At 48.0% G+C, this 22,703-nt stretch overlaps 1 protein-coding gene across 17 annotated transcripts in view; it reads left to right on the top strand.

Annotated features, from left to right (window-relative positions):
* The first annotated feature begins 486 nt into the window (after positions 1–486).
* LPP (LIM domain containing preferred translocation partner in lipoma) overlaps positions 487–22,703 on the top strand; it is a 321,563-nt gene continuing 299,346 nt past the window's right edge. For 6 of the 17 annotated variants that reach the window (XM_090147418.1, XM_031603420.2, XM_031603425.2 and 3 more), the window contains exons 1-2: positions 15,258–15,342; positions 21,793–21,887. The gene's annotated coding sequence lies outside the window, so the exon portion shown is untranslated. Of the gene's footprint in view, positions 607–888; positions 1,008–1,282; positions 1,441–12,526; positions 14,079–15,230; positions 15,343–15,585; positions 15,709–16,162; positions 16,201–16,272; positions 17,718–21,792; positions 21,888–22,703 lie in introns of those variants that run through there. The other 11 variants (XM_090147412.1, XM_090147411.1, XM_031603421.2 and 8 more) reach the window with 11 other exon arrangements.

Genomic DNA, 22,703 nt, shown 5'->3' with positions numbered 1-22,703 from the left:
ACACTCAAAATTTAAATTATTTTAATTCCAGTTTTTTTAGTCAATAACCACAAAGCAAACTGAAAGAAAGAGCAGAAAACACGGTTTCCCTCCCCCAGCTCCTTAGGTTTTCTACGAATCTACGAGCAGGCAACAGAACTTTTGTAACCCCGAGCATCGTCCACCTCCGTGCGCTTCCCCCGGCTGGGGAAGAACAGAGTAAAACATGCCAGGAAAAATGCCCCAAAACCACAGCACAAAACTCCTCCAGGAGAAGCTGAACGCTGGGATCTCTGCCCGGGGCTGGGCGAGGGGGTGCGGACGCCCCAGGGCCTACCCCCGAGTTTCGGGGCGGGGGAGCGATGCTCGCAGGGTCTGGGCCGGAGCGGCATCGCCGTTCCCCCACCCCCGAGGTGCCGCGAGCTGCCGCCCCAGCCCCGGCCCCAGCCCTTACATGGACAAATCTGCCTGCAGGGAAAGGCAGGAATTTGGGCCCTTGACGTCAGCCCCGGGCAGAGCGCAGCAGCCCGGCGGGGCGGGAGGCAGCGGCCGCCGCTTTCGCTTTTTGTTTCGGGGGTGTCCCCGGGAGCTCGGGGCTCGCAGCCCACCTCCTACGCCGGAGGGGAGGTAAGGGGCGCGAGGGAGGGGAGGGGGAGCGCGGCACGAGATGGGGGGGTGCAAAAGGACTGGAAAGACCGGAGGAAGGGATGCGAAGGGCGGAGTGAAACAGAGCCGGGAGGGTGGGGTGGGGGGGACGGCGGGGATCAGAGAGGCGCGGAGGGGGCTGGGGGACCCGCGGGAGGGGCCGGCTGGAGCCGGGGAGCGGAGCGCGGAAGGGGCCGGCGGCGGGCGGAAGGGGCCGGCGGCGGGGCCGTGGGGGGCCGAGGGAGGAGCGCGGCCGAGCCGGGGCGGAGCGGGGCGGGCCGGAGTTCCACCGCGACCCCGGCCCCGCCTGTTGGCCCACCCCTGCCGCCTCCTCCCGCCGCCGCCGCCGCCGCGCTCGCCTCCGCTGCCTCCTCCCCCCCGAGGTATTGTTGCGAATAATAACTTGACCCCTTCCTCTCCCCCCCCACCCCGATCCCCGCCCGCCGAGGCAGCTGTGCAACAGCTGGAGCCCCCCCGGCCGGGGCGGGTTGCTCCGCCGGACGCCGGAGGGGGGGGGGGTCCCACGGTTAGCTCCTCCCCGCGCCCGGGGCACCGCGGTCCCCCTGGCCCGGGGCGAGCGCGGCGGCGGCTCCGGGCGGGGCGGTGGTGGGAGCTCCCCCCGACCTCCCCCCCCCGCCAGTGCCCCCTCCCTGGGCTCGGCTAGGCCCCCTCCCCCCGCCGCCGCCCGCAGGTGCACCTGGTCGGGTTGCGGCCATGCCCCCCCGCCCTTCACCCGGGTGGCGGTAGTCAGTAACAAGTTAAGCAAAGCCGTGGCAGCTTTTTATACACCAGGGGAGGCCCACCCTTCCCCAACAGGTAAGTACTGTAGAAATTTCCCACACCCTTACGTCACCCAAGGGCTTTTTCTTTTTTTTTCTTTCTTCTTTTTCCTTCTCCCCTCCTCCCCTGTTTCCCTCCCCTTTCAAACAGACAACTTGTATTCCTGCCATTGTGCAGGAGAGCTGAGCAGTCTCCACGCCCTGGGGCTGCGCTTGGGAGAAGGCAGTGCTCCCGTGTAGGAGGTGTTGATGGAGAAAACTGCTGTAATTGCTCTGTACCTCGAGGAGCAGCGTGGCCCCATGGGTGCACAGTGTTGGTTTCTGCTGCTTTCTTTTCATATGGGCTTTTCGGTTTCTACGTTCATGTGAAATTGGCCCTGCTGTTTGGTTCGGGGTTCAGGTTCCTGTTTGGTGGCTGTCTCTGACCAAGGTAATTTGGTTACACAAAGTTTGAAGAGTTTATGGGATCCATCATGCTGGCCGATGCATCTTCCTACACATTCACAGTTCTACGCAGAAAACAGTTGTGACCCATGTGGAATGCATAGTTTCACACAGAAGCCTTCAATTTTGGTGAAACAGTCCAGAATTAAGAGGTTCTTTGCTTCCTGGATCTATGTCCTGCAGAGTTCATGCTTATACCTTCCAGGAATGAATTTTTGGACAAAATCTGAGAAATCAGGGAATTCCTGCACACCTGTGGTCTGAGTCATGTAGCAGGTGTTGGGAACCATGCAATTAATTACCAGTACGGGTCTGAGGAAGGCAGGGAAATGCCTGGAGCCACAGATGGGACCCAACATTTCATCTGCCCGTTACCAACAGCTGCTCCCTGTCCTGCCTGCAGCAGTGTGATCTGGGGGTGGACTTTCTGCTCCTTTGTGCAGCAGGTCTGCCCCAGACAAGGCTCAGTAGTGCTCCACAAGGTGGGATTTCCCTCAGGAAATATAGCCATCCGAGGTCAAAGATGTGCCGTATAAAACTTTTCTCTGCACATTGTCCTACTCTTTCCCTGCCCACCCACAACAATTCATCCTGAGTTTATTAGCTCTCTCGTTATTCCGCTCTTTTGGTTGCTTAGAGTTTTGTTAAGAGGGCTCCCCGAGTGGAGCTCAGGAGCAGCTGGAGGCCACTGTGGGCCTTTTGGGTTGCTCTTGGCTGGAGGGAGGTTGTGGGTAGAGTGGTGTGATGGATCAGTTGGGCTTTGAGCTGATCTCTGTGGATAGAGGGCACCCGAGTGGTTTTTAGGGCTTCCTCCCCAAGAACCAGGCCTGCCATGTGTGCTGTGTGGGCACACAGGCCCTATGTAAGCTATGTAAGGTAGCAGGATGAACTCTTGGGTGGGAAGGAGGACATGTCCAGAGAAATGAAGCTGAACTGGTATCTCATGGTAATTTCTGTAGGCACAGGCCCAGCCTGCAGTAAATTCATGTTGTCATGATCTCGTGTGAAACCAGGGCAAACCAGCAAGAATGGACCTGTACACTGGTGGGCTAGGGCTGGTTTTCAGGTCCAATATCCCAGCAATCATGGTGGGGGGTACAGAAAAGTTTCAAGTGCAGTCCTGCTGCCTCCTGCCTTGGAACCTTCTAGAGCAAATTGGACATCAAAGCTGCATTTATTTAACCGTGCTGTGTTTCTGAGAGATGATGGGCTGCTCTCTTGTGCTGCACCAGTTCCCGATTCTGGTAATTCAAATTTCCAAACGATGTAAGTGCAGATTCGGTTGGATGCTGCTTGCCAAAGTGCATGTTCCCTGAGGATGTGAGGTTCTGGAGCTGGAGCAGTGAGTTTTGCAATGCACCGAGACAAAGTGTCAGCTAAACTCTCAGTAGAGCTGAAGTGCTTTTAAATATATAATGATCATCAGTATATATTTTTAATTAAAAGTTTATAGTACAAATTACGGTATGGAGGGCTGCGGTCAAAGTGGAAACAACAGTCACTTCATTTTAGTGCCTGACTGTTGCTTTGTTTGTTAATGTCGTTGTTTGGTTTGACTGTATAATGTTTGCTAACAAATCCAGAGCGACTCCCTTCTGCTTTGTGAAGTCTGGTGGAGAGTTTTGTGAGAAGGAGGGCAAAAATGTTAGGGAGCTGTAAAACCTCAGAGTTCAGTATCATAGAATAATAGAGTCATTAAGGTTGGAAAAGACTTCTAAGGTCATCTAGTCCTAATATCCACCATCATCAATATTGCCCACTGCCCATGTCCCTCAGTGCCACATCCCACGGTTCTTGACCACCTCCAGGGATGGTGACTCCACCACCTCCCTGGGCAGCCTGTGCCAGAGCACCACCACTCTTTCTGAGAAGAATTAATATCCAACCTGAAACTCCCCTGGCCCAACTTGTGGCCATTTCTTCTTGCACTACCAAAAACTTGGTCAGCAGTTTGGCATTGCTCCTACACAAAGGATGCGCGTTAGAGAGGTGTCACAGAAGTGGTAAATGCTGTGGAAAAGGAGTCTGTTCCCTTGTGCCACTGCTTGGGAAAAGTTGGGTGAAAGTGAGTGATTCAAAGTGAAAAGAAGTAAATGCTTTTCTGTGTAATGTGTAACTAAATGGTTGAATTTATCATACAGAATATGGCTGAGGGCAAGAATTGAGCCAAGTCTGGAAAGAAGATAGGACAGTTGCATGACTATCAGGTGCTTTGCCAGGTAATAGTGTTGCCTTTTATATCACGAACATCTAATTGGAAAGAAAAGCACTTCACATAGCTTTCTGTGAAACATCTCTTGCTGGCTGTAACTGGAGAAAAGCAGTAGCTTTTTCAGTAGTAGCAAAACAAATGGTTTGCAATAAGACAGTTTCCATGCATCGGTGGGAACACGTTCCCTCAGGATGCCCACAACAGGCTCTCCATTCCTTGCTCATCGTGGTTGCGCAAACAGAGAGAACTCAGTAGCATTTCATTCCTTGTCAGGCATCTGAATGGTGGACCCATGCTGCAGTGCCTTTCTCCTAATAAGCCTCCCTGGCCACTGGGCTTTGAGCTGGGTTCCAGCCATGGTCCTTCACCCCGCAGCCTCTGGCTGCCTGAAGTTCTGGGGAGCTCTTCAGGTGTTGTGAGTCCAAATGCTCATCCCTGAGGGTGCACTGAGAGGTCTTGGAGGTGTTGTAGTGATGACAAGGAAATGTGCATTCCCTTTAGGTATGCCTGTGTCTCTAAGGCATTTTACTTTTTAGACATAGATAAAGCTTGAGGGAAGAAATGTGAATACAAATTTCTGTCTATATGATCTACCAGAAGACTGGGATTTAGCACCTGTGCTTGCTTTATGCATGTGTGAACAAGACAATGAGACTCTCACCTTTTATTCAGATAATGATTTACCCCACTAAATCATCATCTCCCTCTGCTCTCACAGCAGGGCAATTCTGCTAAAAGCTAGAGAGCTTACTGGAACTGCAGCCACATTTGAAAAGCAGGCAAGAGTGGGGGAGATGGAAACCATGCTTTATCTGAGGATGTGGGTTACCAAAGACACTGATTTGGAAGGTACAATAACTTTAAAGAGTGTGGGTTACCTATAGGAAAATACAGGACTTGAAATAACTTATAAACAACAGTTCCAGAGGAGATATTGGATGGCAGGTGTTGCAGTCAACTTTTACGTGTGCACCAGGAGTCTCTGAAGGACGGTGTCAGTAAAGTAAGAAGAGCTCAGTGTTTTACTCCTCTTAATGTCAGGAGTGTTTTGTTTTGTAAAACAAAAACAAACACAGAAAAGAAAACAACAAATCAAACCGAAAACCACAGACCAAAAAAAGCCCACAGAGTTAACAAGCTTTTGACAGCTTGTGCTTGCCCAAGGAGTGGAGGTTAGCTGTGCGCAGGGCTCTGCTCTTTCTGCTCCTCCTCCTTCTGGGCATGGCAGGCAGGTAGAGTTCAGAATGTTTCTAACCAAGCGTGAAAAAAAAAAAACACAACACCACTACCCACACTTAATCATTGTGATTAAGGTTACTGGTAGAGACACCTCAGTGCAGAGACTGCTTTAATCTCAGAAGAGTTGGTTTCAATCACGTTCTGAGCAAGCGCGAGAGCTGGCATGGAAATGATCATTTTAAGTAGCTGTCAGCAAGTCTCTGTCCTTTTAGGTTGTTGGTATCTGTTGTTGGAATCTGTGGGTGACAGTGACACACGTGTGAGTCACTCAGAAGCGCTCCCAAACTATCTCAATATGCTCAAGAAAGGAAAACAAACACGGGTAGAGTTTTGCTGATAACCTTTTCTTAGAAAAAAATACAAGTTTTGATCATTTCTTAGTGAGGATGCTTATTGGTTCCTCATAATACAGTGATTCCTCACTAACCCCGTAATTACTTTATTTGATCTGAGGGCATGGTGGTGATGGCTTGGTGGTTGGACTGGGTGATCCTAAAAGTCTTCTCCAGCCTTAGTGATTCTATGAGTTGGGATGCCATTGTTATGCCAGTTGTGATTCGGTGTGAAGTGGACGGTGCTCTTTGGGATTAATTCCTTTTGGAGGGATCCCATTTTGCACATAAGTGGGTTTATGCACTTGAGCATCTGAGTAGGTGCCTTTCAGCACTTGGCTGCCTTCCTCTCTCTGCTGCTGCTGCCCAGTGATGCTTCAAGGCAGGCAAACTTCCGCCAAATCTTGGATGGCTGTGCTGCCAGTGGAATAGTTAGTTGAGATTTAATACGGCCATTATCTTAAGGTAATAAAATATCAACTAACTTGCCATAACTATCTTGTTTAATGTCTATTAAAAGCCCCACATACTTCATTGACTGGGTGAAATTTAATAGAAGTTCAGCTAAGCATTTATTGCTTATTTAATTTAAAAATAAGTTGATCTCCACAGTTGGTAACAGGCACTGAGGATTTAATTAACATTCAGTAAACTACCCTGTTAGCTCAGAATTACACAGTCAGGTCTTGTTTATGCATCCATTTGTAACTCCCCCCTTCCCCTGCTTCAGGCCAGTGGATGTCAGTGTCAGGAGCTGCAGTTCTTCCTTCTTCTCTTTCCTCCTGGGCTCCCGATTGCTGCTCCAGCTGAAGCCTTTGCCAGGGTTGCACAGCTCAGTGACTGGCAGCCTGCTGCTATTTGGGGCTCCCTGGCAGCCTGGCCAGTGGGCAAGGCAGGGAGGATGAAGGAAGCTGATACAGACTTGTGTTTGAGAAGAGGCTGTGGGATGGATACGGGTGCTTTGCATGAGAAGGTAAAAGCGGTCCAGCTGCATGCCTTGATTATTTAAAATACATCCTCTAGGGCTTTTTCAGCAATGAAGCTGGCTGTATGAAACTCAGTTTTCTGAAGAGAAAGTCAGTGTGTTCCACAGGTGACTTGCAGCCAGTCTGCTGCAGTTCTCATGTTGGTTGTGCCCTGACTGCTGTATGGCACTGGGTGTGCATCATCTGTGTGCCGAACACCTGTATCCCAAGGAGTTCTCTCTATTTTAGCAGTTTATTACGTCACCTTAACAGACTTGAATTACTCTCCTTAATGAGGCAAGCTTGAATGAAGGCAAGGAGTCTCAGTCAGTATGCTGCAGCAGGGACTGGTTAAGAGGATGCTTGGATTAGCAGCTAAGCAGCGGTGGCTCCGGCTGCACTTCTACCCTGCCTTGCTCTGGTGGCAGCCGTGTTTGTGTTTCAGCTCAGCCCCAAAGGAGATCAACTGGCTTGAAGTGAGCACACCTCATGGCTTGAGGCATGATTTGCTTTTCGTGGGTTTGGGCAAATTTTGAGAGATAACTCCAGCTATTACTGCGGCCAAGACAAGCCTTTAATCTGGATTTCACAAGACAAGCAGATAGTGATTGCAGTAGACATGTGGCAATGCTGTAGTTAATTACAAGCTACACACTTGGTTAAAATCATGGTATTATAGTTGCAAAGTCCGAGCACTTCAAACCTACAAAACGCATGGATGAGAGTCGTCAGTGAAACTTTAATTTGACCCCACTGCAACTAGATATTATGATATAGGTACTTAATTGCTAGAGCACCTACTCTTTATGCTCAGAATGGAAGGTGATACTTAATGAGCAGCTATTTGGTTTCTTTTTTGTGCAGTTTCTGGCCCCAAGCTTTATTTACCGCATGCCATTCAAACTCAAGGCTGAATGCAGTATTATTAATTTCCTTTTGATGCTTTTCTAGAGTTCTCTTTGCTCTTCCATTGAAGCGTTTTGCACATTGGGGTGACTATTTTTGTGGTGCCCCCCTGAGGTGAAGGAAAATTATTCTTGCCATTTTACTGATGGGGCACTGAGGCTTGGTGAGGAGTGAAGCTGAGAATTGTGTCATCCCCGACACTGAAATACAGGAGGAAAAAAAGCCATTTGGACCAGGTTTGCTCACTTTGGTTTGCAGTCATAACTGATAACCAAACAGAGAAAAATAGTTAAAAAAGAAGTTTGTAAATACAGAGTGAATTTAGTAGCTTTCCACCCAACTCTGAAGATTACTCTGAACCATGCATAGCAGTTGGACTTATCTTTACAGTCCATCTCCCTCATCTTTTTTGCTTTTACCAGCCTCCTATGGGTTATTGTCATCCTTGGCTGGGGGCCAAAGACTGTGTGTGGGTATCAAAGTGCCTGGCTAAGTATGGAAGCTGGTCTTTGCCTCTGGCATTTGGATGCTTTTAAATCCAAGCTATGAAAGTGGGAGGTCCAAAAGTGGACCATGAGAATGAATGAAGTCCAGATGGTATCTATGTATAACATATTTCACTGAGTGGAGTAAGGGGAATGGAGACTCCACATCATCAGCTGTATATTCTTCAGTGGCTTTTTTTTCCTGTGTACAGTAAGATCACCAATTTTAGGGTCTTTTAAGCTTCCTCTAGAGCTGTGGTGGTTCTCTATCACTTTTATAGCGGGATGTTTTGTGGGAGACTGCCTGTCCTCACAATGCTTGTTCTGCTTTCTCTAGCACAGTCCCGCTTTGGTGTGTTCGCAGGGGATCCTCTCCTTCCTAGAGTTCCTGGGGAGGTGCAGAGCAATGCTTGGGAAACACAGCACTGCATCTTTGCCATTTAAGGAAGGCTTGGTGAACCTTCTGCATAGTAAGTCTGAAATTCAAGTGCGTGAGTAATCCAGCTGAATTCTCTGCAGCTACTTGTGTGCCTAAAGATAAGCAAGGGTTTAAGTGTGTTCCTGAACCAGAATCCTAATTTACTTCAAATGCAGACAGATGGGGGAAGAAACAGTGGGTGAAAGGGTTAATATTATCTAGGGAGAAATTGTTTCTTTGTTCAGAAACAATTCTGTGGCATGCAGAATGGCAGTACCCTCACTGCAATAGGCATCCTCATACGGAGCAGGAGATCACCTTGTGAGCGCAGGAGATTAGTCCTAAACTTCTAACAGTGGCATTAGGCACACCTCTGTGCTACTGTAGGGATGATGGCAGCTTTCTTGGCATGTAACTCCTCTTTCAGAATAGACAATTGGGAGTGAGGACATAGCAGCAGCTGAGTTTAAAACAGTACATGCAAGCATGCTTTTTCTGAGGTGCTCCACCCACCCAGGTGTCTGAAGTGTCTGGGGAAAAGGATGGCAGCTCATGAAGTGCCTCCGCTGCTTGTTTCATTGCTTTGCACAGCGTGTTTTATCTGCTGAGTGGGGAAGTGCTGTGAAATTGGGGTGTGAGTGCATGTGGAGGCTCTGGTTATCAATACAGAGCTGAAAAAGGGAAGGAGCTGTGAGAGCAGAGCTCACTTCCTTACTGCACACAGGGGTCCCTGCACGGCATCTTTATTTGTGAGTTATTCTGCATGAGATCAGCTTACATCCCCTCATTGTACTTATGGCATCCGTATGTTGATTTGTGATCCCCACCCCCTGCCTTTAATTTATGAGTAGGTACGGGTTGTCACCTCTTCTTTACACTGCCTCGTATATTGCTGTACTGCCATCTTGGAGTGAAAAAGAGGATTCATGCTCCAAGATGTTACAGTGGCTGCCTGCATGGGTCATGGCCTACCTGGGAGAGTGTGAGGACACTCATAGGGATGTCATGCCCTTACCTGCACTGCTGAGTTCCCTGCATACAGTAGCCTGTGCTTATGGTCTGAGTGCACCCTTTTTTTTTCTGCCTGGGGTGGTGTTTTAGCTCTCGGATCATGCTGTCACATCCAAGAAGTTCTCACAAAAGTGATCTGCTGGCTCTAGGTTTGTTGTGTTCAGGGCTGCTCCCCATACCTTGAAGGTAAGGACCTGCAGTGAAGCAGGAACAACCATATGGGTTGGTTTTTTTTTTTTTCTTTTTCAACAGCTCTTGATAAATTTCTCATGTCTCAGATGGTTTGATTCATACCTGGCTAAGGGTGTGCCCTCATTCATGGGTGGAACTGGCTGTACAAAGCTGGCTGTGTGTATCAGGAAGTCCCACGTTGGATCCATCTGGTCTAATTCCAGCTATTCTAGTGGAAAAACCTTTTAGGACAGGAATATTTTCTGTGTGTTTTAGCTGTGCACGTTCTACTGGAGGTATAATGGAGATTTTTCCAAACACTTTTGATCTCCAGAACAAGACAAGGCTTATCCACCTCGAGAATGGCATGAGTAATTCTGGGCACAGTGTTGCTATGTTTGAGGACTCCTGCTTACCCTTCTCACTGTTTTACTTCCCTATTCATGGACACTGTTGTCTTGTGTTGTCTGTATCTCTAACTATGAACTGTAGCCTCTTGGTTGTTACAGTATCCAGAGGAGGGCAGTTTGCTCTCCAAGCTGTGCGTGTTGGAAGTCCCAGGAACCCAAGCAGGGGCTGTGTCTGCAGTGGGGTCTGCTGAGCTCCAGCCCTGGGAGCTGAAGACAACCCAGAGAGTGCTGGTAGGAGGGCAGAGAGTTTGACGTGGGGACAGAGATTGGTTATGGGGGAAGATGAAAAGGATGTCAGAAGTGTGTGTTAGCAGAATGTGACTAAGATGGAGATCTGATTAGTATTGAAATGTATCTGCGGTGGAAAGGAGAGCAGCAACTTCTGGCAGAGCAGTGCTGTATGTCTAGGATTTGCAGTGTGGTGCAAAGCAATTCTGAGTCATGTAAGTCTAATTCTAAGTCACATAAGGCACTGGTGGTTGTGCTATTGCAGGCAATTAGCGTGTATAATTCTTATCATGAAGTTGCTTGTGTCCATTTAGAACATACTTGAGCTCTTTGCTGGGGAGCTCTGTTCCTGCAGTGCTCTTTATAGTGGCCCCTGAGCTGTGCACCCTCCTCCGTCTCATTCCTCAGCACTTAGTCACCGGAGGCCTTTGTGGGAGGGAGGGACACCCAAGAGTAATGTGTAACCTGATGCAAAGTCCCCTGCCAGCAGGAATTTAGGTGGCTCATCAGCTGCAGCATGGCTGCTTGGAGCCCACAGGAGACCTGCTGGCTGAGAGCACTCAAGGCTGTACCTCATGTCTCCATCGTCGCTTCAGACGGTGATATCTGGCAGGGGAGATAAGGCCACATGTGCAAATACAGAATGTGGGTTTAGGTCTTGGTCCAGCATTCACATCCATAAATAAGCCAGTTCCTTCCTTACGATAACTTTTGTGTGCACTTCACAAACACAAACCAGCTAATCACAGCAGATGTTTGGCAGCAGCCTGAGTTCATGAGGAAATTAAATAGCATTGCACTTTTCTAGAGAGATGCCTGGGATCCAAGCAACACCTGTTAGAGGAGCACGTCTGAGCTGGGACACCTCCATGGCAGCGTGGACTCAACTTTGCGTAGCACTGCCTTGGTGATGTCGGGCTGTACCAACCACAGCAGAACTTCCTTCAGTTTTTCAGGGGGGAGGTGGGATTTAGACCTGGATATGCACATACACACTTGGTTAAAACCCAGTTAAAAGGAGGTGGCAGTGGATTTTGTTTGCTGCCTTGTCTTTTACAAAAAACTCCCTGCTGCTTTGTTTTCCCCTACTTTTTAAGGGGAATTTGGGTGTTTTCAAATACTGATTGTTTTCAAAGAGGATGAAGCTATGGCACACCACAGAAAAGCAAGGAATAAGGAAGGCTCTGTAAGTCAGTGTAACCTCCAAGATTCATACCCATCTTCTTAATGAAATTCAGCTGCAAAAGGGAAAAAGAATCATCCTCGTGGTGTATGGATTGTTAGTGCCCATCTGCAAAGAGCAGCCTGACCTAAAGCAAGTTCCTGCTGCAACTGGATTTTTTTTCGTGATGCTTAGGAAGATGATCAGATGTTTTAGATGTTTGGCTTTTGTGTTCAAAAAGGGCCCAGGACTTGTATCTCCCAGCTTCTATTTTGTGGTGATTTTTGCCCTGAGTTTCAGGCAGGATTATAAGGCTGCTGAGTGGAGTGTGAGGCAGCAATGGGACAGTTCTGAATTACTGATAAATCAAGGACTTTTTGTAGGTGTTTCCTCACTCAGATTTTTGTAATTCTCTGCTAACTATGAATCAGAGCTCAGGATATCAGCTTCTGCTGTTCAGCATCCCGTGCAGAAGCCTCCAGTGTATTCTGGTAGCACGGTGGCTGTAGACTGCTGATCTCCATCATCATTCTGAACCTGCTCCTGGTGCTCCCTGTTTGCCAGGCGCATGCATCTGACTCACCCTGTGCTTTCTGCAGCCACCACTGCCTGGCCTTTTTGTCTGCATTAGTTTAATTGACTGAGGCGCTTGCAAGAGAAGCTATTCATTCCCCTGGTAACTGTACTTGACAATCAGAAGTTATTCTTGGGGTGAAGGACCGGTGTGGATTTGTTTTCCTTGGCTGCAGATCCATAGCCCCTAATAGTTTCTCACTAATATGAGCCGAGGTTGACTTGGTTTGCCACTAATTAAAAGCCAAAAGGATATGCGGTCCTCTCTGCAATAATTACCCTCAGTGGGAAATGGAAGGGAGCTCTGCTTGCTTCCCACTTGTTTCCAGGCCCCTCTATTTCACGTTTTACTCACACCGGCCATGATGCATGGGGAGCTCATTCCCTTGACTAAAGGAGGGTCAAGTCTTACCGTCAGAGTTGCCATGAGTTCGTGCTTGAATCCTTTCTCAGCTGAAAGTTGCTTCTGGATGAAAGGAAAAATAGGGAAAAAGCATGCAGCTGTTAAAAATGTTATGAAACCTCAGAGCAACTTTTTTTTGGGAGGGATTGGATTTTCTTGGTGGGAAGCTGTTAAAAACAGGAGAGATGTGTGTGTGCCCCGTGTGCTGGAGCATGTTTAGTCTCTGCTTTTTTGGGGTTAGAAAATAAGAAAAGGTTTTGACTACACTCATTACCGGGAACTCTGAATGCAGCAGCTGGAGTTCCTAGATAGTTTGGTTTCTATCAGTAATTGGTTTCAGATATGCATTAACTTTGATTCACACATTGCTCTAGGCCCAGTGGTGCAGTGAGAGATGTCTTCTCCCTGCTCTCTCTCTGCATGTGTCATTGGATGGGCTGCGGGTAGCAGGGCAGCCACAGGAAAGGCTCATAGAAGCCCCTCCTAGGGGTTGTGTGGGAGTGTCCTGTAGCACCACAGGGCTGAGGGCTGAAAGATGTCTGTGGACATCCCCTGTGTTTGGACTGCAGGCAGCAAAGGCTCCCTGTCCCCACTGTGACCTTGTGGTGAGCTTTTGGCCTCTGGGCACCTCAGGGATGCTGTGAGTCTCCCTGGATCAGGCTTGGAGGCCAAAGCAGGATCAGCCCCATGAGTAGTGCTTCTTGTGGGGATGTCCAGGCTGGTGCTGGAGGCCCTGCTGGTGGTCCACTCCTATGCTTTGCTAGTCTGGGCACAAAAGCAGGCTGTGCTCTGCACTGGGTGTGTTCCCAGCATTGCTGTGATTGCAAGGAGCTGTAGAGCTGCTGTATCTTCTTAATCTGCCTGTTTCACAAGGCGGTATCTGACTGTGCCCTTAGTAACAGGTTTTTTAATGCAGATTGAGTCCCTTCTTTTAATTGACTAAGCAGAAAGAACTTGGAGAGGGGATGAACCCGTGACCTTGAGATAAATAGTTTCTTATTGAGTCCCTGGGCCCCTAAACCACCCCCTCTTCTGAGAGTAGCGTAGTTTAATCAAAGGTCAGGGGTTTTGTCTTCTTTGAGAGCCTCAGCAAAAGAGGGCCAGGCTTGTGAGCTCTTCTTGCTCCTCCGTGACTGCAGTCATTCTTGTCCTGTCAAGTTCCCATTGAGCCTGCTGTGCTTGTTTTCTGTTCCTGGATGACGACTCTGTTGACCTTCTCTGGTCTCTGTGAATACTGATAAAGGCTGGGGGTCGAGTCAGCTGTGTTTCTGGGAGTTGTAACTGGATATATGGTGGCTGTGGGCAAATGGCTGCTGTTAGCCTCTGCAATGTGCAGTCTTGCTGGTTTCATAGGAAACTGTCCTCCCTTGCCAGCTCTTCCCCCGCAGATGTCTCCTGTTTCTGGACTGAAGGCTGTGTGATATCTCTCATTGCTGCATGGTCAGACCTGTGACTGCTGCTTGTGTGTGGCCTCTGCTCTCTGACAGTGGTTGCTCACAGAGATGCTTTTTTCCTCTGTGACTTTATTCTTTGTGTCCTTCATGGCTGATGATCAGGCCTGTGACCATACCTATTGTGATGGATGCAGTGTGAATCTTTCTCCTTCTTTTCTCTTGACTGCAGTTGCTACTTCTCCTGGAGCCTGGCGGATGGCTGGTGTGGAGCTGGTCTCACTTGTTTGCATGCCGGATGCCAGCTGATGTGGTGCTGTGCCACGTGAGTCTTTGAAAACATCAGCTGGCAAGTCTGATAGAGAGATCTTGTCTCCAGAAGTTCCTTCCTATTCTTCTCCCTCACCACTTTTTTTTTTTTTTTTTGTTAACAAAAGCAACAAACAAACCAATTGGTTTGATAAATTAAGCGCTGGCTTCAGTGCCAGTGATGAAACTCCTGCTGACAAGCTCAATATGGTAGAGTAGGAGTGGGTGAGGACAGGTACGACTGCAGCGTTACACTGCCTGGTGCTCTTGTGAATCACACCAGCGAGATGGAAGAAGGTTGAAGAGACTTTCCTTGGTCTCAAAATGTTTCACACCATAGTGTGATGTTGCACCCACACAGTGCTGGCATGTGAGACAAGTGTGCTTTTCTGAAATACTGTGCTCAGGTACATCAGGCTGGAGAAAATTTGTGCAGCATTCTCTTGGAAGAAAACGGAGAATTAGTGGTCAAGGGATCTTTGTGCTGAGAAAATGTCAGTTACTTGGGCAGAATTGGGATCTCTGCCTGTGAATACCAGTGAGGGAGCTGAGAGATGCTGAGATGTCTTAGGGATGTGGTTAGTGGGCATGGTGGTGATGGGTTGACAGTTGGATTAAATGAGTGGTCTTTTCCAACCTTTATGATTCTGTGAATTGATAACTTCACCGTTCTGCAAACCAAAAGCCTCATTCTTTTCCTGGAGAAAGAGGAAGACAAAATGAACTGAGTTGTGCAGGTCCAGGAGTACAGCTACTATAGCCACTCTTTGTACTGAGCAAAGAACAAAGGAAATGTGCAAATCCAGTGTATCTACTTCTCTAGGTCAAGGTGAAATAGCACAGAGTGGCTGAAGACTTTTTGTTCTTCATTTTTAATCAGGAGAGGAAAAAAAAACAATAATACTTGCATTTACCATGCAGACAGAAGCTGTATTATAAACTGCAACCCATTTTTTACTCCTTTGGCAGGAGGATAAACGGCAGCATTCCCATGAAAGCCTGTGAGGCCACTTCTATTACATTTGGGCTTATTGGAGCTTGAACTTGAGCCCTATTTGCCCAGCTGGAAGACAGGAGTGCAGACAGAACTGGTGCTATGCAACCAGTGAGTCACAGGTGTCTGTGGGGGCTCCTGTCCCTGCTGTCCCCGCCATTGTGTGATGCAACAGTGGCTCCCTGTCTGACACGTAGGAGATGGGTGTGGAGCTGTGGTCGTGCAGGCAGGTGATCAGGCTGTTGTGTTAAGACAGATGCGTGTCTGACAGCCCTGCTATGGGATGGTGCGTTTACAGGAGTGCTGAGCCAGGGGATTAGGATCACGTTTCCTTTCCATTGTAACTCCATGACCTAAATTGAGCCCCTACCATTTTCGTTTTGGGGATATCATGCAGCACCTTATTTTAGCTGTTGATGCTGAGGCTCGCGCACCCTGGGGTGGTGGGGGATGATGCTCTGGTTTCCTCTTGGTGAGAAGAGGTGGACAGACACTGTGTGTGGGCTTTGTCCTCTCTTTTCCTCCCCAGCCCCACATGGGAACTTGGGCTCTGTGGCAGCGGGGAGAAGTGCATTATGACAGAGTGTGGCCTGAGAAACTGCCTCAGAAGGGCCTAACACAGTGAGAGACCTGCATTCTGACTGGAGCTGGGGTAATCTGAACTAAAACAGCCTTTTAATAGATCTTCTATATGTCTCAGTCCTCATCTATAATGGAAGTAGTTGTACTTTCTCGTTCAGAGGGTGGATGTGTCTACAGACACCTGTGTTCCTCCTAGTTTTGAAATGCAGTAAGAATAGTTAGTAGGGCTCGTTAGGATTTCTCCAGATTTTGAATCTATATTTGGTATAAATGACTTTTTGTCAAGATTGAGTTTTCTGCAGGAAGCGTCAGCTTACAACTCAGTCCTAGTTCTGTAAAGCAAAAAAGTGCATTTTCTTATTTTTCAATTTGTGATGGTAACATTTGTTGAAAACAAACATGTTTTCATGAGAAGCACTCAGTGATAAGGCTGCTGATTGCCACGCTTCCATTTTAACCTTTGCCCCTCTGCCCCATTGTTTTTTTTTTTCCTCTTCGTTTTTCTTCTATTTCTGGAGAAATAGGTGTCCTCAGCCTCTTGATCCAGTCGTTTGGAAAGAAGGTTGGTGGAGCAACTACACTAAGAAATTGTTCTTTTTTTTTTCTTCTTAAGATAGATCTTGTAACCTCAGCTGAAAGTATTCCTTCCAAGTCTGAAACTATAGAAGTTTGCTAGTAAGATGAAAATGAAAGAAGATAACTCATGCTCAGGCATCTGTGGAGATGGGGGTGAGGAGGGAATGGACGGTTCTAAACCAGATGGAGAAATTTGCTGGTTCTACATTGCTGCTGTTTTTCAAACACTGTGATGGATTGTAATGCTTATAAGTGGGCATAGCAGTGGGGAGTCCAGCTGGCTGCCCAGTAGCTGTAGCAGTTCTCAAACGACCTGGCAGAAATTGGGTAAAACGAAAGCCTTGAACCACAGAGAGTCTCTGGTTGGCTCAGGGCTGTGAAGTTTCATTTGCCAAGGGTTTAGTTGTGGTGTGACTCGAACAAGCCAGGGAAGGGGTGACCCTTACCCTCAAATTCTTGCCATTTAAATCCCAAATGGACGAAGGAAGATAGTATATCATGATAACATTTAACTTCTGTTTTTGTTGCTGTTATCATAAGCAACACTACTGACAGCAAATGGGCACAGAAATGCTGTCTCTGTGCTGTGGGATTTCAGCCTGAACGTGGGCTGCAGGGGACCCTGAGCTGAGACTGGGGGCAGTCGGATGCCTTCTGTCTCCAGGAACTGGGATGCAGCATTTGTCCTCTGCTTCCTTATGCACTTGGTCACTGTTGGTCTGACTTCAGAGTTGGGAGACGCGCAGCGTTCTGCTGGGGCTGCCTAGTGAGACTGGGGGAAAAGAATGGCATTTTTTTGCTTTTGAATTGCAAAACATTATCCTTTGTTTGAAACCCAGGCTCTGTGGTGCTCTTATACTGCATGAGAATGAAAGTGAAATCAATTATTCTTCTTTGATCAAGAAGCTGGGGTGCATTCAAGTGAGAAAGTGAACTGTCCCCCTTTTGCTCAAAGTCTCTCTGACGGGGCTTAGCAAAATGCAGACAGCAAACGGTGCGTGCAGGGGGGAATCAATGAGGCTGCTCTGAAAATCTTCCACTTCCAGGAATGCAAACGGCATGAGGCCAGCAGCCTGTGCTTGAAAATATGGGTCCAGTCCTGGTGTGTGTTACAGACCCATAAATCACGAGGAACTGCAGAAACGTCACTCCAGTGTGGGACCCACAGGCTCCCTGGAATGGGCACACGGATTCCTCTCATTCCTTAGCCATCCTTCTTTCCTTTCCATCTTTTTGTGTGTTTAAGATAACAGGGCTGGGCTATGGCTTCTCCTGCTGCTGGGTTGCTGTAGTGGAAAAGCTAAGTCATGGCCTCAAACAGTGATTGAGCACCTGGTGAGAAAGCAGGGCCAGCCCAGGGCGCTCAGGTGCTTGCAATGTACCTGTGTGACTGGAAGGGGTGGAGCCAGGATCCACCCCTTCCCAGACCTCATTTGAAGGACCAGCAGTGGAGGTGAGGGCATCTCTTGCTGGAGATCCCTGCATACCTGAGGCTTTCTAAAGGTAAACAGCTCTTATCTCTCATTTCTGTACCTGTGGCTACTGCATTTGAGCTAGTTCTCATTTGTTGTAGCCAAATACTTTGCCTCCCTGCTATTATCATCCCATTATAGCATTATAGTTGCCATCCCTACACTATTGCCCAAGTGCTCCAACTGGGAGCCGTTGGGGTGCTGCAGGGACAGCTGTACTCAGTTTCCTTGTCTGCTATCTAAATGTGTCATGCCTGAGTAACTTCCCATGTGTTTTAATACTGAGTCTATCTGAGGAAGCTGGATCCAGCCCCACTGTGCCTGAAGGAGCATGCTAGAATTGTCTCTCCTGCCCTACAGCCTGCAGGTTTGCTGTTCAGTTGCTGCTAACTCCTCCCATTGCAGCTGATGCTGACAGTCCCTGCTGCAACCAGGACCAGGGGTTTGGAAGTGATAAGTCCCATGACTGCCCATTTGGACACATGTGGTGGTTGCAGATTTGCAGACAGCACACGGCTGAGGACAATAAAAAAAGGACATGTGCTTCCTTGTAGATCAAAACTCCACATTTGCTTGGCATGCTTGTTGCTTTACACCATCACATGGCCTCCAAGTAAAAGCAGCAGCTGGGCCCATTAGTTGTTGGTGTGTGTATTGGTGAATTTCTGAGCAGGTGCTGCTTCTGGCAGTGCTGAAGAGCAGTAGAGAGGAAATGTCTCCAGCTTTAGTTATCTTGCATGATCTTTGCGTTAGATAGCTTCAGCAATGTTCTTTTGAATTGAGCAGTTTAATAAATGAAACCTGAGAAGCACAGGAACAAGTAAGCACAGAAAGCTGATAGGGATCCTGCAGGCATCAGTGTCCTGTGTTAGCGAGATGGGTCTGTGTCTCAGGGCATGTGTTCAGGTGCAGAGCTTCCTGTGTGTATAACCTGAGTTTTAAGTCAGTGTAAGATTCCAAGCTGAGATTTTCATAGGAAGGATCTCGTTGTCCTAATTGTGCGGTGCATGGGGAGCTTAGCTTTGCCAGTGATGATCAGAACTGCTAGAGCAGAGGAAATAACTTGAGATTTCTGAGCTGGGGACTTCGGCCAGCAAACAACAAATATTGGAACCATGTGGGAAAGGCATAAAAATGCATATGTCAAAGCAGTGCAGGCTTTTAAGTGTTTTTCATTTAAAATGAAAAGGTCAGATTGAGCGGGGCTGTCATGTGGGGACCTGTACATGTACCTGCCAGCCCTACAGGAGCAGACCCCTGTCAGGCCATGCTGGCGGCTGACTCTCTGAACTTGTCAGTGCTTGAAAACTGGCAACCAGAACAGTTACAACTCTTAATTTTCCTCGTAGTGCTCAGGCTGATACTGAGCTTCCCAATGTGAGGCTGCTTTATCCCAGCTGTATTGGTGTTCAGGCTGCAGCTTCTACAAGTATAGCAGTATTGATTTAAGGAAACAATAGTAGAAATTGAACTCTGGGTACTTGTGAGACTTTCAAGCGTAAACCAGATTTAAAGGTAGATCAGTAAACAGGAAGCCTTGCTTTATGTATTGTTCTTGTGCTTTAAATGAAGGTGTTTTTATTGTGAGGTGTTGTTGATCTGTGCTGTCAGTGGCACAGCATTGGTGTCAGCAGTAGTGCATGGCTGCTTCTGGTCATCGCATCTCAGGATTTTGCACTTAGATCACTTTCACCTTTGTATCTTTCAGTTGGGATGGCTTTAGAACTTCTGAGCAGCTTTTTGTACCTTAAATTTAGCTAGTTGGGGGAAAAAAGAAAATACTTTTTCTTTTAATAAGTCTCTGTTATGGTACTTTGTTCAGGGGCTGCTCGGTGCTTTGACTGTGCCGACTGATTCCTGCTGTTTGGCTTTGCTTTAAAATGCTTTTAAATGACAAACTGCCTGTTGAAATGCTTAAGGGTGCATTAAAATAAGTGGTCTGTACTTCACTAAACATAAAAATAGAGTTTCACGTGTGTGCACATCCATGTGTCTGGACTGGGAAGTCTGTCCCTGCAGCTGCTACTCTGCAGGCACGAGCACACTGCTGTGCTGGGTTCTGCCAGATGGGAACTGTGCTCTGCTGAGCTGTGTTACCAAAGGGACTTTCTGCTGTTACCTCTTGCAATGCTGTAATTGCAATCTGGAATTTTTTGGTGCAGGATTATAATCAGAATTAGACACGTGCTGACCACTGAGCATCCATTGTGGTAAGCTAGAGAAGGGGCTGGAGTTGTGTAAAGCAAAAAGATGTCTGTTAGTGGTATTTCTGCTGCAAAAGCAGCTGAATGTTCCCCACTGGGAGAAGTGGGAAACCCAGAGGTGTCTCCTTAGGGTTGGTTTTCAGAAGTATCTCCCTGGGCACTCCAGTGGAGCAAAGACTTGTGCTGATGGTGATCACTGGGGTGTGTCTGTGCGTTGTGCTCTTCTCCTGAGCCAAAATGGGGATGGGCATGGCCGAGGAGCCATGTCAGAGAGAGGGGGAGGTGCTTCTTTGGGACAGGGTGCTGCTCTGTGACCCTGCATCAGCTCTGGGATATGGGTAGCCTTGAGCTCAGGTGAGCTGAGGCAGGCAGGAGTGGGTTTTCTGCAAGCTTGTGGCTGTGCAGTGGGGTAACTGATGGGGACAGCCCCAGCAGGGAGGAGAAAGTGTGGGTCAGTGAGCTGAGTCTGCTGGCATCCTGTAAGTGATCTGATAAATATTTCTTGAGTTAAACTTGCTGAAAGACAAACCTGAGCCAAGGTCTTCTAAACACAGGTTGGATCCCAAGAATATTGTTTTACCTGGAGCTCCCAGAGGTGCTGTTGTGGATTGAATTGAAACAGTGTTGGAACCAGAGGGGGATGTTGTTGTCTTCTGCCTTTGCAGATAAGACCGAAGGGCATATTGCCAGGAGCCTGTGGGAAGGACCTAAATTGTATATAACTCTACATCATTTTAAAATGAAAAGTAAACTTGCGCAACCATAATATTTGCTTATACTTGTCTCCTCCTTGATGGATGAAGAGAAATTGCTCCGTGGCTGAATTCAGCAGCAATAAAACCGTGCAGTAACTCATCTTAATTTCTTAACCCTGTGGTGAGTGGGAGAGGCCACTGCTATCTCTGGTCCCCTTTGTCCTCACTGCACCTGAAGGCAGCACTGAGGCTCTCAGGGTTCTGTACCTGCCCTACCCACACCTGGGCCCTGTGGGCTGGCTGCCAACACAGGGGTGAGCTGGGGAGGTGCCACAGGGGGGTCAGTTGGATGTCAGTGTGCTCTTGTGGCATTGTTATGATGGAGATGTACCAGTGCTTGGAGACCTGGACTTCTTGTTTTCTGCTGTATATTGTTGGTGAGCTTGTGGGCTCCCACACATCCTTAGGAGCAGTTCAGGTAAAGCAAGCACAAGCCTGAACTGAGCATTTCCATCATTATGGCAGCAAACAACAGTAGTTTTTTTTTTGTGTGTGTTGAGATGTAATAAGTGAGGTGATCCTGCACTTGTCGTCAGCAGGGATGGGGATGTCAGAGTGCTGGGGTTGTGGCTGGAATGAGATGCTGGGCAGGGGCAGGAAGGAGTGTGCGGTTCAGATGCTGCCTATCTCTGTGGATGCACTCAGCAGCATGTCCTGGAGTCAGGCATGCAGGGTGCTACTTGTATGGCCTGGCCAATGGTGGGCTGACCTCTCTGCTCTACCTGCATCTGCTGCACAGGGAAACGCAACAGCAACTCAGTTAAAGTAACAGCAAATCCCATGAGCTTCGAAACAGGAATAATACCTCCTACCTCCTCTATTGGTGCAAAGGACAGATTTAAGCTGTTTCTCGTGTTTTGTGCTTCATTTTATGCATTGCATCCCTACCTTTACAAATTGTCACATCTTGTTACGTTCCTAGTGTGGCACCCTAGAACTGATTAGAGGTGGTGATGCTTGGTTTCATGGGGCACAGAGGGTGGCTGCTGTAAAGCGGTCCAGAAGTATGGAGGCTTCAGTCTGAAAAAGCTGGGGAAGGAAAATGCTCCGTTTCCCAGAAGTTGTGTGGGTTAAGTTGCAAGTTTTAGAGAAGAGCCGTCGGAAGCCCACCCGGCATGCATCACATGGTAACTCTTTTTCTTCACAGGGCTGTGAAAGAAACCCAAAGTCGTGACTCTGGCAGTCTCCAGAAGCCCCGCTCCGAGTTCATCCCACCAGCAAGGCTGTGCAGTGCAGGAGCCGGTATGTAACCACGTGTCACAGACACGTGGGGTGACTTCTCAGAAGGATTTGTGGCTTTTTATGACAGTAGCATATTGTTTGTGACTCTTTTAGGGGAGAAAAGTCTTTTAACTGAGTGTGGAGGAGTTGGGATCACTAGAAAATGGGGTAGAATGGTGATTTCCCTGTGCTGTTTACTCAGTGAGAGCTGGGAGAGAAAGGGCTCAGCACCAGCAAGAAGCTGTGAGTGTTGAGGCTGTGGATACGCTGTGCTGCATGGTGTATTGTGTGGCAGCATGCGTTCATGGGTGGTGGTTGGGTGTGCTGACAAATGCATGCATAAGAAATGCATATAGACATGTATATACATACATGGGCGCAGTACAGATCTAAGCACATGGAACCAAGGATGTACAATGCATATATAGTATATACTCTGTGATGGCATGTGAGAGCTTGAGGGTGTATATACCAAATGTCTGTATATACTATATTTGGCAATAAGGAATGCATATGCATTCATGTTCTCTTTTTTTTCTTTTTCTGTCTCTTCTGTGTCTCTGTGAAGCTGTTGCAAAGCTACCAGATTCAACCTCCTGGGGAGCCTTTCTGGCCAAGGTTTTACAAGCCTGCTTTGCCTGCTGTACTTCCTATATTTATTCCCTTGCACCTGTTTTTTTGCCTTTGCCTGCAAAGTGGAACTGTCCCAAACATTTGTGTTAATTTTTGGCTGTGCAGGACTTCAGCTTGCATGTCCTAAGCCTGCTTTTGTGCGTGTTGCAGGAGGTGGTGTGGGTGTATGTATCTCTGTGATGCTGCAACAGTCCCTGAGCTGTC

Source organism: Phasianus colchicus, chromosome 10 (assembly GCF_987193195.1).
Source record: "Phasianus colchicus chromosome 10, bPhaCol1.hap1.1, whole genome shotgun sequence".
NCBI classification, from domain to species: Eukaryota; Metazoa; Chordata; class Aves; order Galliformes; family Phasianidae; genus Phasianus; species Phasianus colchicus.
This window is presented reverse-complemented; position numbering and strand designations above follow the sequence as displayed.